Genomic DNA, 16,620 nt, shown 5'->3' on the forward strand with positions numbered 1-16,620 from the left:
CATTTCAAACAGGCTGGGATTCTATTGAATCCCATCCACACATTGCAGAAACTTACGCACAGCAGAAATGCTGCAATTTCTAAAACCGTTGCAGTTTTGGAAATTGCAGCATGTCAATTATACCTATGGAAACACCAGTGATTTCCCTAGGATAGAATTAAAGCAGAAAGTCCGTTGAGCTAGTGATCTGGAGGATGGGGAACCAAAGGTCTCCTTGTGAATGGAGTGTAGAGCAATTGAGTGAACAGAGCGCCATTCACTTCTGTTGGACTGGAATCTCCAGCAGCGCCCACAGCCCTAGAGAAGAGAATAGAGCAGTGGTGAAGCTGATGTAGTCTCAGGGGGTATGCATTATGGCTGACAACCAGTACTCGGGTTCCAAGGCTCCTGGGTGCTAGTGCTGCCCAAACCACCCACTTCCTTCAAATACTGAGATATAGTAGTTGACAGAGGGTCTGGGTAAAGTGCCTAGGTCTGCCTAGGAAGCTGTTTGTCTGTGCTGAATAGGCAGATAGTTTCTGATCTATGATCTGATGAGTAAAAAGCTGGTCAGAAGCTGAAAGACCTTCAGAACTTTTAGGGTTTGCTTGCCAGAGGTGCTCCCCCAAGCAAAAGGATTTGTGTGCTAGATTTTCTTCCCCATTTGATTTCGGGAGAGCGATCTGTAATGCCGGATATCACAGTCCTTGGTAAAAAAAAAATTCTAAATGGGTATTATTATTTGGAGCCCAATTGTGCCTCCCTAAAATGAATGTGCAAAGTGAAAATTTACATTTTTTTATTTAATAAATATAGAATTTCATTGCCCAATATGTTCTGCCTGCTTTTTGTCAACTGAGACGAACACTCCTAAAACTTTTAAGTGGGTTATTCTGGGCAAAACAAAGTTGTATGTGTTGGTGTAAACTGCTGCTTGTGCAGACAGCAGGGTTCAGAAGGGAAGGGGTATTACTGTTTATGACACTTTTATACCTGGGATAACGTACTTAGCAATGTCATATGTGGTTATAAACTACTGTTTGGGCACAGCCGGGCACAGAAGGGAAGGTGCGTTATTTGGTTTTTGGAGCACAGTCTGGTTTTAGGATGTTATGCACTTTTGCAGAACCCCTGAATTGCCACAGACACGAGACTCCATCTTGGAAACTACACCCCTCAGGGGATTGATCAAGCAGAGTTGTATTTTTAACCCTTGAATGTTGCATTAATTTACCTTCCAGAAATAAATTCCCAGCAATTTTTCCAGAGGTACGCTATTTCAGTGTTTTATATACAGGGGCATAACTTTACCTGACGGGACGCACAAGGCCTAGGCTTCCCTCCTACTCCTAGGCTGCCCCGGGTCATTCATAGATGCTTCACCATTAACTAGATCAGTGTCTGCAAGACACTGAGAAGACAGAGACAAGACGTCTGCTTCTAGGCATAGGAGGCGCAATGCTATGACGTCATCGCACCTCCTAAACTGAGAGGCAGAAGTCCTGTGCGTAGTTATCTTGGGTGAAGAAGAGAAGCGGCAGCTGCATCAACAGATCGCAGGTGGGCGAAGGATCGCAGGGAGGGAAGCAATGTGAGGGGTTGGGTGATGAAGAGTAGGAGGTTGTCCACAAATGCTTCTGATTGTATACCTTGTATGTCTGGATTACGGTGGATAGCTACTAGGAGATGCTCCATGACCAGGGCACATAGGATTGTGGAGAGTGGGTAGCCCAGATGAGTGCCATTAGGGATGTTTGTGGGGGGTGAGGCAGAGAGCCCCCACAAGAGGTATGAGGTATGGGTGTGCACTGTACATCAGGGGACATGCTGTCTGTTGGTGCAGTGTTATGGATTGTGTTTTGCTGAGCAGGGGCTGTATGCATTGGCATCAGATTGGAGAGCACAAGGAGGTGGGCAAAATTGCCACCGGCTTCTTGCATCTGACAGAGGAAAGGGAGGAGATTTCATATGTTGCTGGACTCCCCACTTGTGCAGGGATCTCATGGTAGCAGCGGTCTCGGCAGCAATTCCTTCATAGTGCATCTGCTGGCATCCACAGAGGACAACAAGGTATTGCCATTGTGGGGTGTCATTGCAAGTGCCACTGGGAAGGATGGGAGACCTTATTTTACCATTGTCATGAGGTTCCTTCTGATCTATGTACATAATGGCCACGAAACAGAAACATACCTTTATGGGCACAAACCCATAAAACAATGGAAGATCATCATCTTAAGGATATGCAAATCAACCTCAAGTACACTGGGGTGGAGCCTGATTTGCAAAATTTCCTTATAGACATCAGTAAGTGTTACGTCTATTCTGTCGAATGTCCTCCAATTTAGCCAAGATTGACATTTTTAGTCCCTGCCTGCATCACGGTTATCTGTAGCAAATTTTACAAATAAATCCTACCCCCAATGCCCTTACTGGCTAATTTCCATATCCATAATAAGCTGGTTTTGCTACACTTCTTATCTGTGACCACAGAAGTATCTACTTCTATTAAAAGCCTCAAAATGTCTTTATTCTTGGATTGCAGTTGGAGCGCATTTTGGCACTGACAGACTCCCTATAAATACTATTAACTGTAGAGCCTCATTGTATTTACTTTGCATTACAAGCTGAATCCTCCCTATGTCATGTCTTTCTTACAGCAGACTCGATAAAACTTTTCAGTTGAGGCTTGTATTTGTGCATGAAAAGTAGGATGCGACAAGACAGATGCTGAGCAGAGACATCCAAGTGAAGCATTAAGCTGCCGGGAAGGACATAAGGACATGTCTCCTATACACCATAAGAATTAATCACGTCAACCTGATGGAACGGAGATTCATGTTTTTCATATCAGTTTACTTTTGACAGCTGTCAGTGACATTTTCAGGTGATATAGATAAAAGCAGTCACCAAATTCAGTGCGTTTTGCATTAAATGACAAAAAAGCCATCTATTATACCCTCCACTCTCTGTTATGTCAGATGTCACTGCCATCACGGTTACAAAAAATTTAAAGGATAAGTCCATTATTAGTTTAGCAGATCTTCTGACATATTATAGAGATCATACAGTATCCAATACCTCAGCAAGGGCTGTCCTAACAAGACATTATCCTGGAAATGATCACATTACTGCTATTTTGTGCAGATAATATTTCTATCTGTAATCTTCAGCTCAGTATACTTTTCCATGGCCTCAATCCTGGGCACCTTACAATTTGGTGCTTAGGTAAAATTAATGCTGGATTCAAAGAATTTGGCCACAGTGTCTCTAAAGGAAAGACTTAGAAGAACTTGGACGCCAGGCCAAAATGGACCTTAAATGGAATTTTCACCCTTGAATGCCTGTTTTAGTTTAAATAAGTCCAAGATTATGTCCTGATTGATTTCTCATTATGTCTGTAAATTGGCTGGAGCTTTGCTTTTCAGACACAGTGTTCCAAATCCTCTGCATAGACACAAAGTTAAAGAGAATCTGTCACATTCTCACCGAATTGAAACTGACTGCATACCTATGCAGCTGCATCTATACTAACTGGTGCACTTCTAATTTGTCTTCCCCCCTCCGGCCACAGTTTGTTAGTTTCAGAGCCCAGTCCTCTACTTATTTGGAGCTTAGGAGTGCAGTAGGAGCTATCTCAGTGCACAAGCTGTCATTGGTAGGACCCCTCCATTAGTTTTCAACATAGAAAGAGCAGAGAGAGAAATTGATAAAGCTATACATCAATGTAGTGATCTCCTCCTATAACATGCTGCTTACAGATTACATTTCAATATAACTTTCAAGGGCTCACTTTCAAGGGTAGGGATGAGCAACTTGGATAGAACCAAATTCGACGCATATTTTCCAAAAAACTTTTGGGGTTCATCATTAATGAAACACTATTATACTCTGAGGTCCCTCAGACCTCAGAATATAATAAGTGCAGATCTAGAGGAGGTAAGAATAACAAACCGTTCTACTGACCTTGCTTCACCTCTCCTGGAAATCCAGTGGTTCCCCTCGCATCCTCTTCAGTCCTTTGGCTGACAGCATGCAGTTATCTGGGGGCAGGTTGATGTCATGTTATTGGCCTCAGTGGTGACCCTAAAGCTTATAATGTCTGCCAAAGGCCTGAAGAGGATGCTAGATTATAAATGTTAGTTATTTTTACTCACCTCTCCTAGGCCTCCAATTCTTATACTCTGAAGACCCCAGAGTATAATAAGTGGTGTCTGGTTCACTTCTGGGCCCTGGTGCCGATAGGGGATCTTTGATGTCCTCCTCGGTAACAGGGAGACCTTTGGTTCCCTTAAGGCACCAGGGCAAAGATGTGACTGATACCTCTGCACACCCTATAACTACTCATTAGAGATGAGCGAACACTAAAATGTTCGAGGTTCGAAATTCGATTCGAACAGCCGCTCAATGTTCGTGTGTTCGAACGGGTTTCGAACCCCATTATAGTCTATGGGGAACAGATACTCGTTAAGGGGGAAACCCAAATCCGTGTCTGGAGGGTCACCAAGTCCACTATGACACCCCAGGAAATGATGCCAACACCTCTGGAATGACACTGGGACAGCAGGGGAAGCATGTCTGGGGGCATCTAACACACCAAAGACCCTCTATTACCCCAACATCACAGCCTAACAACTACACACTTTACACACTCAATACCACCTCTCTGACAGTAGGAAAACACCTTGAAACATGTGTATTTGGCACTTGCAGTGAGGAGAGCTTGTCACCAGCAGTGAATTTGGCCCTTGTAGTAAGTTGACGTTGGCACCAACATTTGTTTTGAAAATCAGGGTGGATTGAGCCTCTAACCAGCAGAGTTTGGGCAAATTCATGGTGGAGGGAGCCTCTAAAAACCCCAGTTTGGACCAATTCATGGTGGAGGGAGCCTCTAAAAACCCCAGTTTGGACCAATTCATGGTGGAGGGAGCCTCTAAAAAACCCAGTTTGGACCAATTCATGGTGGAGGGAGCCTCTAAAAACCCCAGTTTGGACCAATTCATGGTGGAGGGAGCCTCTAAAAACCCCAGTTTGGACCAATTCATGATGGAGGGAGCCTCTAAACAGCCCAGTTTGGGCAAATTCATGGTGGAGGGAGCCTCTAAAAACCCCCAGTTTGGACCAATTCATGGTGGAGGGAGCCTCTAAAAACCCCAGTTTGGACCAATTCATGGTGGAGGGAGCCTCTAAACAGCCCAGTTTGGGCAAATTCATGGTGGAGGGAGCCTCTAAACAGCCCAGTTTGGGCAAATTCATGGTGGAGGGAGCCTCTAAAAACCCCAGTTTGGACCAATTCATGGTGGAGGGAGCCTCTAAAAACCCCAGTTTGGACCAATTCATGGAGGGAGCCTCTAAACAGCCCAGTTTGGGCAAATTCATGGTGGAGGGAGCCTCTAAACAGCCCAGTTTGGGCAAATTCATGGTGGAGGGAGCCTCTAAAAACCCCAGTTTGGACCAATTCATGGTGGAGGGAGCCTCTAAAAACCCCAGTTTGGACCAATTCATGGTGGAGGGAGCCTCTAAAAACCCCAGTTTGGACCAATTCATGATGGAGGGAGCCTCTAAACAGCCCAGTTTGGGCAAATTCATGGTGGAGGGAGCCTCTAAAAGCCCCCAGTTTGGACCAATTCATGGTGGAGGGAGCCTCTAAAAACCCCAGTTTGGACCAATTCATGGTGGAGGGAGCCTCTAAAAAACCCCAGTTTGGACCAATTCATGGTGGAGGGAGCCTCTAAAAACCCCAGTTTGGACCAATTCATGGTGGAGGGAGCCTCTAAACAGCCCAGTTTGGACCAATTCATGGTGGAGGGAGCCTCTAAAAACCCCAGTTTGGACCAATTCATGGTGGAGGGAGCCTCTAAAAAACCCCAGTTTGGACCAATTCATGGTGGAGGGAGCCTCTAAAAACCCCAGTTTGGACCAATTCATGGTGGAGGGAGCCTCTAAACAGCCCAGTTTGGACCAATTCATGGTGGAGGGAGCCTCTAAAAACCCCAGTTTGGACCAATTCATGGTGGAGGGAGCCTCTAAACAGCCCAGTTTGGGCAAATTCATGGTGGAGGGAGCCTCTAAAAACCCCAGTTTGGACCAATTCATGGTGGAGGGAGCCTCTAAAAACCCCAGTTTGGACCAATTCATGGTGGAGGGAGCCTCTAAACAGCCCAGTTTGGACCAATTCATGGTGGAGGGAGCCTCTAAAAACCCCAGTTTGAACCAATTCATGGTGGTGGGAGCCTCTAAACAGCCCAGTTTGGGCAAATTCATGGTGGAGGGAGCCTCTAAAAAACCCCAGTTTGGACCAATTCATGGTGGAGGGAGCCTCTAAAAACCCCAGTTTGGACCAATTCATGGTGGAGGGAGCCTCTAAAAACCCCAGTTTGGACCAATTCATGGTGGAGGGAGCCTCTAAACAGCCCAGTTTGGACCAATTCATGGTGGAGGGAGCCTCTAAAAACCCCAGTTTGGACCAATTCATGGTGGAGGGAGCCTCTAAACAGCCCAGTTTGGGCAAATTCATGGTGGAGGGAGCCTCTAAAAACCCCAGTTTGGACCAATTCATGGTGGAGGGAGCCTCTAAAAACCCCAGTTTGGACCAATTCATGGTGGAGGGAGCCTCTAAACAGCCCAGTTTGGACCAATTCATGGTGGAGGGAGCCTCTAAAAACCCCAGTTTGAACCAATTCATGGTGGTGGGAGCCTCTAAACAGCCCAGTTTGGGCAAATTCATGGTGGAGGGAGCCTCTAAAAAACCCCAGTTTGGACCAATTCATGGTGGAGGGAGCCTCTAAAAACCCCAGTTTGGACCAATTCATGGTGGAGGGAGCCTCTAAAAACCCCAGTTTGGACCAATTCATGATGGAGGGAGCCTCTAAACAGCCCAGTTTGGGCAAATTCATGGTGGAGGGAGCCTCTAAAAACCCCCAGTTTGGACAAATTCATGGTGGAGGGAGCCTCTAAACAGCAGAGTTGGTGGAAATCAGGGTGGAGGGAGCCTCTAACCAGCAGAGTTGGTGGAAATCAGGGTGGAGGGAGCCTCTAACCAGCAGAGTTGTGGGAAAGCAGGGTGGAGGGAGCCTCTAACCAGCAGAGTTGTGGGAAAGCAGGGTGGAGGGAGCCTCTAACCAGCAGAGTTGTGGGAAAGCAGGGTGGAGGGAGCCTCTAACCAGCAGAGTTGTGGGAAAGCAGGGTGGAGGGAGCCTCTAACCAGCAGAGTTGGTGGAAATCAGGGTGGAGGGAGCCTCTAACCAGCAGAGTTGGGGGAAATCAGGGTGGAGGGAGCCTAGTATTAGCAGAATTGTGCAACGCTTATGGTGGATGAGTATGAGGATGCGGAGGAATTGGAGAGGTTGAGTACAGACATGGAGTTTCATGTTGGGGTGCTTTACACAGGTGGGCACAAAAATGAAGGCTCTACCCAGTGGTGCTTCATTTTTATCAAAGTGAGCCGGTCGGCACTCTCAGCTGACAGACGGGTGCGCTTGTCAGTGATGATGCCACCGGCTGCACTGAACACCCTCTCAGATAGGACGCTGGCGGCAGGACAGGACAGCACCTCCAAGGCATATAGGGCAAGTTCAAGCCACAGGTCCAACTTCGACACCCAATACGTGTAGGGCGCAGAGGGGTCGGAGAGGACAGGGCTGTGGTCGGAAATTATTCCCGCAACATGCACCTATACTTCTCACGCCTGGTGACACTAGGACCCTCCGTGGCGGCACTTTGGCGAGGGGGTGCCATCAAGGTGTCCCAGACCTTAGACAGTGTGCCCCTCGTTTGTGTGGACCGGTGAGAACTTGGTTGCCTACTGGAGGAACTGCCCTCCCTGCCGCCAACGTCACATGCTGTAAACATCTCCATCATATTCTGCACCAATTGCCTGTGGCAAGCATTGATGCGATTGGCCCTCCCCTCTACCGGAATAAAAGACGAGATGTTGTTTTTATACCGGGGGTCAAGGATAGCAAAGATCCAGTACTGGTTGTCCTCCATGATTTTGACAATACGCTTGTCGGTTGTAAAGCACCCCAACATGAACTCAGCCATGTCTGCCACAGTGTTAGTTGGCATGACTCCTCTGGCCCCACCGGAAAGTTCAATCTCCATTTCCTCCTCATCCTCCATGTCTACCCATCCGCGCTGCAACAATGGGACGATTCGAAGTTGCCCGGAAGCCTCCTGTATCACCATCACATCATCGGACAACTCTTCTTCCTCCTCCTCCTCCTCCTCCATTAAACGCAGTGAAGCGGACAGATGTGTGGACCTACTCTTCAGCTGTGACGGATCGGATGCTATCCCTAACTCCTCTGTGTGATCTGAGTTATCCCTGATGTCAATCAGGGATTCTCTCAGAACACACAAGAGCGGGATTGTAAGGCTCACCATCGCATCCTCAGAGCTCACCCTCCTTGTGGACTCCTCAAAGACCCGTAGGATGTCACAAAGGTCTCTCATCCATGGCCACTCATGGATGTGAAACTGAGGCAGCTGACTTTGTGGCACCCTAGGGTTTTGTAGCTGGTATTCCATCAAAGGTCTCTGCTGCTCAACCACTCTATTCAACATCTGAAACGTTGAGTTCCAGCGTGTGGGGACGTCGCACAAAAGCCGGTGTTGTGGCACATGCAGGCGTTGCTGGAGAGATTTTAAGCTAGCAGCGGCTACTGTCGACTTGCGAAAGTGGGCGCACATGCGCCGCACTTTCACCAGTAGCTCTGGAACATTGGGGTAGCTCTTTAGGAAACGTTGCACCACTAGGTTGAAGACGTGGGCCAGGCATGGAACATGTTGGAGTCCGGCAAGCTCCAGAGCTGCTACCAGGTTCCGGCCGTTATCATAAACGACCATGCCTGGGCCCAGGTGCAGCGGCTCAAACCATATTGCCGTCTCATCGAGGAGGGCATCCCTCACCTCGGAGGCAGTGTGCTGTCTGTCCCCCAAGCTGATCAGCTTCAGCACAGCCTGCTGACGTCTACCAACGCCAGTGCTGCAACGTTTCCAACTCGTAGCTGGGGTCAATCTAACAGCGGAGGAGGAGGCGGTGGCGGAGGAGGAGGCGGTAGAGGAGGAGGAGGAGGGGGGTGTTCTTCTCGTGTCTCTGCCAGGAATGTTAGGCGGGGAGACGAGGTACACCGGGCCAGTTTGGGAAGCAGTCCCAGCCTCAACTACATTCACCCAGTGTGCCGTCAGTGAAATGTAGCGTCCCTGTCCGCATGCACTTGTCCACGCGTCGGTGGTCAAGTGGACCTTTGTGCAAAGCGCGGAACTAAGGGCCCGCCTGATGTTGAGTGACACGTGCTGGTGCAAGGCGGGGACGGCACACCGGGAGAAGTAGTGACGGCTAGGGACGGCATAGCGAGGTGCCGCAGTTGCCATCAGGTCCAGGAAGGCGGGAGTTTCAACAAGCCGGAACGCCAACATCTCCTGGGCCAGCAGTTTAGCGATGTTGGCGTTCAAGGCTTGCGCGTGTGGGTGGTTAGCAGTGTATTTCTGCCGCCGCTCCAATGTCTGAGAGATGGTGGGTTGTTGTAAAGAAGCGCCTGATGGTGCCTTTGATGGTGCAGGAGAAGGAGATAAGACAGGAACAGGGGAGGATGAGGGAGAACAAAGTGGCGGAGGCAGATGAAGTGGTGTCCTGGCTCGTCCTCTGGAGTGCATCGCCAGTACAGTCAGCAGAGGCAGTGGCAGTGGCGTGAACGGCAGGCGGCCTTTGTCCTGCCGTTGCTGCCTGCCACTGATTCCAGTGCTTGGATTCCAAATGACGGCGCATTGAAGTGGTGGACAGGTTGCTCTTCTCAGAGCCCCTAATCAATTTCGAGAGGCAAATTGTGCAGACAACACTATATCTGTCCTCGGCGCATTCCTTGAAAAAACTCCACACCTTCGAGAAACGTGCCCTCGAGGTGGGAGTTTTTCGGGGCTGGGTACGAACTGGAACATCTTGGGAGATTCCGGGTGTGGCCTGGCTTCGCCTAAGCTGCTGACCTCTGCCTCTGCCTCTAGCTACCCTTTTTGGTGCTGCACCTGCCTCAACATCCACACTACTTTCCCCGCTTGACATCCCCCCTGTCCAGGTCGGGTCAGTGTCCTCATCATCCACCACTTCCTCTTCCAACTCCTGTCTCATCTCCTCCTCCCGCACAATGCGCCGGTCAACTGGATGCCCTGACGGCAACTGCGTCACATCATCGTCGATGAGGGTGGGTTGCTGGTCATCCACCACCAAATCGAACGGAGATGGAGGAGATTCTAGTGTTTGAGCATCTGGACACAGATGCTCCTCTGTTAGGTTCGTGGAATCGTGACGTGGAGAGGCAGGTTGAGGGGCAATGAAAGGAGCGGAGAACAGCTCTGGGGAGCAGGGACAGTTGGGGTTATTGTTCTGTGAAGCTTGGGAATTTTGGGAGGAAGGAGGACAAGACTGTTGGGTAATAGGAGGAGAGGAGGCAGAGTCTGACCGGCTGCTGGACAATGTGCTGTAAGCGTTCTCTGACAGCCATTGCAAGACCTGTTCCTGGTTCTCGGGCCTACTAAGGTTTGTACCCTGCAGTTTAGTTAATGTGGCAAGCAACCCTGGCACTGTGGAGTGGCGCAATGCTTGCTGCCCTACAGGAGTAGGCATGGGACGCCCTGTGGCTTCACTGCTACCTTGCTCCCCAGAACCATTCCCCCGACCTCGCCCACGGCCTCGTCCACGTCCCTTTCCGGGAGCCTTGCGCATTTTGAATTCCCAGTTAGAAATTGGCACTATATACCAGTAGCAAAAATTGTGGGTGCACGTAACCCCAATATATTCTTTGAATTACCAGTCAGAAACTGGCACTATATGGCAGTAGCAAGAAACGAGGGTATTTGTAACCCCAATATATTCTTTGAATTACCAGTCAGAAACTGGCACTATATGGCAGTAGCAAGAAATGAGGGTATTTGTAACCTCAATATATTCTTTGAATTCCCAGTCAGAAACTGGCACTATATGGCAGTATCAAGAAATGAGGGTATTTATAACCCCAATATATTCTTTGAATTACCAGTCAGAAACGGGCACTATATGGCAGTAGCAAGAAATGAGGGTATTTGTAACCCCAATATATTCTTTGAATTCCCAGTCAGACAATGGCACTATATACCAGTAGCAGGAAATGAGGGTATTTGTAACCCCAATATATTCTTTGAATTCCCAGTCAGACAATGGCACTATATACCAGTAGCAAGAAATGAGGGTATTTATAACCCCAATATATTCTTTGAATTCCCAGTCAGAAACTGGCACTATATGGCAGTAGCAAGAAATGAGGGTATTTATAATCCCAATATATTCTTTGAATTACCAGTCAGAAACTGGCACTATATGGCAGTAGCAAGAAATGAGGGTATTTATAACCCCAATATATTCTTTGAATTCCCAGTCAGACAATGGCACTATATACCAGTAGCAAGAAATGAGGGTATTTGTAACCCCAATATATTCTTTGAATTCCCAGTCAGACAATGGCACTATATACCAGTAGCAAGAAATGAGGGTATTTATAACCCCAATATATTCTTTGAATTACCAGTCAGAAACTGGCACTATATGGCAGTAGCAAGAAATGAGGGTATTTGTAACCCCAATATATTCTTTGAATTCCCAGTCAGACAATGGCACTATATACCAGTAGCAAGAAATGAGGGTATTTGTAACCCCAATATATTCTTTGAATTCCCAGTCAGACAATGGCACTATATACCAGTAGCAAGAAATGAGGGTATTTGTAACCCCAATATATTCTTTGAATTCCCAGTCAGACAATGGCACTATATACCAGTAGCAAGAAATGAGGGTATTTATAACCCCAATATATTCTTTGAATTACCAGTCAGAAACTGGCACTATATGGCAGTAGCAAGAAATGAGGGTATTTGTAACCCCAATATATTCTTTGAATTCCCAGTCAGACAATGGCACTATATACCAGTAGCAAGAAATGAGGGTATTTGTAACCCCAATATATTCTTTGAATTCCCAGTCAGACAATGGCACTATATACCAGTAGCAAAAATTGTGGGTGCACGTAACCCCAATATATTCTTTGAATTACCAGTCAGAAACTGGCACTATATGGCAGTAGCAAGAAATGAGGGTATTTGTAACCCCAATATATTCTTTGAATTCCCAGTCAGACAATGGCACTATATACCAGTAGCAAGAAATGAGGGTATTTATAACCCCAATATATTCTTTGAATTACCAGTCAGAAACTGGCACTATATGGCAGTAGCAAGAAAAGAGGGTATTTATAACCCCAATATATTCTTTGAATTCCCAGTCAGACAATGGCACTATATACCAGTAGCAAAAATTGTGGGTGCACGTAACCCCAATATATTCTTTGAATTACCAGTCAGAAACTGGCACTATATGGTAGTAGCAAGAAATGAGGGTATTTGTAACCCCAATATATTCTTTGAATTACCAGTCAGAAACTGGCACTATATGGCAGTAGCAAGAAATGAGGGTATTTATAACCCCAATATATTCTTTGAATTCCCAGTCAGACAATGGCACTATATACCAGTAGCAAGAAATGAGGGTATTTGTAACCCCAATATATTCTTTGAATTCCCAGGCAGACAATGGCACTATATACCAGTAGCAAGAAATGAGGGTATTTATAACCCCAATATATTCGTTGAATTCCCAGTCAGACAATGGCACTGTATACCAGTAGCAAGAAATGAGGGTATTTGTAACCTCAATATATTCTTTGAATTCCCAGTCAGACAATGGCACTATATACCAGTAGCAAGAAATGAGGGTATTTGTAACCCCAATATATTCTTTGAATTCCCAGTCAGACAATGGCACTATATACCAGTAGCAAAAATTGTGGGTGCACGTAACCCCAATATATTCTTTGAATTACCAGTCAGAAACTTGCACTATATGGCAGTAGCAAGAAATGAGGGTATTTGTAACCCCAATATATTCTTTGAATTCCCAGTCAGACAATGGCACTATATACCAGTAGCAAGAAATGAGGGTATTTGTAACCCCAATATATTCTTTGAATTCCCAGTCAGACAATGGCTTTATATACCAGTAGCAAGAAATGAGGGTGTTTGTAACCCCAATATATTCTTTGAATTCCCAGTCAGACAATGGCACTATATACCAGTAGCAAAAATTGTGGGTGCACGTAACCCCAATATATTCTTTGAATTACCAGTCAGAAACTGGCACTATATGGCAGTAGCAAGAAATGAGGGTATTTGTAACCCCAATATATTCTTTGAATTACCAGTCAGAAACTGGCACTATATGGCAGTAGCAAGAAAGGAGGGTATTTATAACCCCAATATATTCTTTGAATTCCCAGTCAGACAATGGCACTATATACCAGTAGCAAGAAATGAGGGTATTTGTAACCCCAATATATTCTTTGAATTCCCAGTCAGACAATGGCACTATATACCAGTAGCAAGAAATGAGGGTATTTGTAACCCCAATATATTCTTTGAATTCCCAGTCAGACAATGGCACTATATACCAGTAGCAAGAAATGAGGGTATTTGTAACCCCAATATATTCTTTGAATTCCCAGTCAGACAATGGCACTATATACCAGTAGCAAAAATTGTGGGTGCACATAACCCCAATATATTCTTTGAATTCCCAGTCAGACAATGGCACTATATACCAGTAGCAAGAAATGAGGGTATTTATAACCCCAATATATTCTTTGAATTACCAGTCAGAAACTGGCACTATATGGCAGTAGCAAGAAATGAGGGCATTTGTAACCCCAATATATTCTTTGAATTCCCAGTCAGACAATGGCACTATATACCAGTAGCAAGAAATGAGGGTGTTTGTAACCCCAATATATTCTTTGAATTCCCAGTCAGACAATGGCACTATATACCAGTAGCAAGAAATGAGGGTGTTTGTAACCCCAATATATTCTTTGAATTCCCAGTCAGACAATGGCACTATATACCAGTAGCAAGAAATGAGGGTATTTGTAACCCCAATATATTCTTTGAATTCCCAGTCAGACAATGACACTATATACCAGTAGCAAGAAATGAGGGTATTTATAACCCCAATATATTCTTTGAATTACCAGTCAGAAACTGGCACTATATGGCAGTAGCAAGAAATGAGGGTATTTATAACCCCAATATATTCTTTGAATTCCCAGTCAGACAATGGCACTATATACCAGTAGCAAGAAATGAGGGTATTTGTAACCCCAATATATTCTTTGAATTCCCAGTCAGACAATGGCACTATATACCAGTAGCAAAAATTGTGGGTGCACGTAACCCCAATATATTCTTTGAATTACCAGTCAGACAATGGCACTATATACCAGTAGCAAAAATTGTGGGTGCACGTAACCCCAATATATTCTTTGAATTACCAGTCAGAAACTGGCACTATATGGCAGTAGCAAGAAATGAGGGTATTTGTAACCCCAATATATTCTTTGAATTACCAGTCAGACAATGGCACTATATACCAGTAGCAAAAATTGTGGGTGCACGTAACCCCAATATATTCTTTGAATTACCAGTCAGAAACTGGCACTATATGGCAGTAGCAAGAAATGAGGGTATTTATAACCCCAATATATTCTTTGAATTCCCAGTCAGACAATGGCACTATATGGCAGTAGCAAAAATAGTGGGTGTATATAGCCCCAATTCTATTGCTAGGGGACTTGCAGTGTATTTCTGGGGTGAAGGTGGGGGGGCACACCGTTGGAACGGGTATCGGGGGTATATATCGGGTATACGGGAATACACTGTCAGTGTATTCCATTCAGGATCCTTGGAAAGCTTGGTTTGCGGCGATTGAGCCCGTCAGTGCCACGTTACACTGACAAGCTTCTCCCTGGAATTTAGCTCTTATAAGAGCTGTTGGTTGTCTTCTCCTTCCTATCCTAGCCTGTCCCTGCCTACCCAGAATCTAAGCCCTAGCTAACTGGACGGAAACCTCCGTCCCCGGTGAATTGCAAGCTCAGAATGACGCGAAGCTGGGCGTCGCTGTTCTTTTAAATTAGAGGTCACATGTTTTCGGCAGCCAATGGGTTTTGCCTACTTTTTTCAACGTCACCGGTGTCGTAGTTCCTGTCCCACCTACCCTGCGCTGTTATTGGAGCAAAAACGGCGCCAGGGAAGGTGGGAGGGGAATCGAGTAATGGCGCACTTTACCACGCGGTGTTCGATTCGATTCGAACATGCCGAACAGCCTAATATCCGATCGAACATGAGTTCGATAGAACACTGTTCGCTCATCTCTACTACTCATCTAGACTTATAATAATAATAATAATAATACATTTTATTTATATAGCGCCAACATATTCCGCAGCGCTGTACAATTTATAGGGTTCAGATACAAACATACATAACAAAGAACGTCATTTCACACAATGGGACTGAGGGCCCTGCTCAAAAGAGCTTACAATCTATGAGGTAGAGGGGGTGACACAAGAGGTAGCAGGGGCGGCATTGCTTATACAGTGTTCAGACAATTTTGTGCATTAGGAATTGTGATAGGCTTGTCTGAAAAGATGCGTCTTTAGTTTGCGTTTGAAACTGTAGAGGTTGGGAGTTAATCTGATTGTCCGGGGTAGAGCATTCCAGAGAAGTGGTGCAGCTCGGGAGAAGTCTTGTATACGAGCATGGGAGGTTCTGATAATAGAGGATGTAAGTGTTAGGTCATTGAGTGAGCGGAGAGCACGGGTTGGGCGGTAGACAGAGATGAGGGAAGAAATGTAGGGAAGTGCGGCATTATGGAGAGCCTTGTGGATGAGAGTAATAACTTTATATTTTATTCTATAATGAATAGGCAGCCAATGTAGCGACTGGCACAGACCGGAGGCATCGCTGTAGCGTCTAGCCTGATAGATGAGCCTGGCCGCTGCATTCAGAATAGATTGTAGAGGAGAGAGTTTAGTGAGGGGAAGACCGATTAGTAAGGAATTACAGTAGTCAAGGCGAGAATGAATCAGAGAGACAATAAGTGTCTTTAGTGTATCTCTGGTAAGGAAAGGGCGTATTTTGGAGATGTTTTTGAGGTGGAGGTGACATGAAAGTGCGAGTGATTCAATATGAGGGGTGAAGGAAAGGTCTGCGTCAAATATGACCCCAAGGCAGCGGGCATGCTGCCTAGGAGTTATAGTAAGGCCTGAGACTGCAATGGATATATCAGGGACAGATCTGTTAGATGGTGGAAACAGTAGTAGTTCAGTCTTAGAGAGATTTAGTTTCAGATAGAGCGAGGACATGATATTAGAGACAGCAGAGAGACAGTCACTGGTGTTCTGAATGAGTGCAGGGGTGATGTCACGGGAAGATGTGTATAATTGGGTGTCATCAGCATAAAGATGGTACCTGAAGCCAAATCTGGCGATGGTTTGTCCAATGGGGGCTGTGTAGAGAGAAAAGAGCAGGGGGCCGAGGACCGAGCCCTGAGGAACCCCAACAGCAAGGGAAAGAGGAGAGGAAACAGAGCCCGCAAATGATACACTGAAAGTGCGGCCTGAGAGATAAGAGGAGAACCAGGAGAGCGCAGTGTCATTGAGGCCAACTGAGCGGAGCATAGTGAGGAGAAGTTGATGGTCAACAGTGTCAAAAGCTGCAGAGAGGTCCAGA

The sequence above is a fragment of the Leptodactylus fuscus genome, chromosome 7 (assembly GCF_031893055.1).
Source record: "Leptodactylus fuscus isolate aLepFus1 chromosome 7, aLepFus1.hap2, whole genome shotgun sequence".
In the NCBI taxonomy this organism is placed as follows: Eukaryota; Metazoa; Chordata; class Amphibia; order Anura; family Leptodactylidae; genus Leptodactylus; species Leptodactylus fuscus.